This window comes from Penaeus monodon, chromosome 15 (genome assembly GCF_015228065.2).
Source record: "Penaeus monodon isolate SGIC_2016 chromosome 15, NSTDA_Pmon_1, whole genome shotgun sequence".
In the NCBI taxonomy this organism is placed as follows: domain Eukaryota; kingdom Metazoa; phylum Arthropoda; class Malacostraca; order Decapoda; family Penaeidae; genus Penaeus; species Penaeus monodon.
In genome coordinates, this window is record NC_051400.1 from 35791433 (window position 1) to 35792131 (window position 699).

Below are 699 nucleotides of genomic sequence, written 5' to 3' on the forward strand. Positions count from 1 at the left end.
GTAGCCCATTCTTGGCACTCGGCTCTTGCGAGGAAAAGCGAAAACAGATAGTTACATACACATCACTCACCGTCTGTTTACGTTGGGATGCATGAGTACTTAAGAAGAAGAAAAAAACATGCCTGTGCTTTAAGATTACTGTATATTTACATGTTGATAGTGAATGCATTTTCTTTACCAAGTGGAGTGGCCGATCCTCAGTGAATTAGCACGTCATTATCATAGCCTCTTATAGTAAGAGCCTTTTGCACCGATCCCCAACTTTCCTCAATGAAGCGAGAGAACCATACAGCGGCCGCCTCATCGCGAAGAGGCGAAAACCTCGTCATGAGGTAGGCCTATGTTGAGGCTGAATTTTCGTTCAGCCGGATTGTACATTTGATTCACAGATTTGCCAGGTCCTAACGGGGAAGGATTCTCGACTGTTGGAAAGCATGAAGCGTTTGTTCATTGTTTGTTCCTCCTGCTGTTATATTTCATCCGGTTACCTTGTTGATACAAAGTTATTGGGTTGCAATACTTGCTCCTTGCAATGCGACGAAGTCTGCAATGGAGTCGGGATCTCTCTTTTAAAAGGCATGATTGGTTAGCGTAATGAATTTCTAAGAATGCTATAAATATGAACATATAGATAAATTAATATATATGAACACAAATAAATATACCGAAGTTTATAAAATCATATCAATATTAAAATTG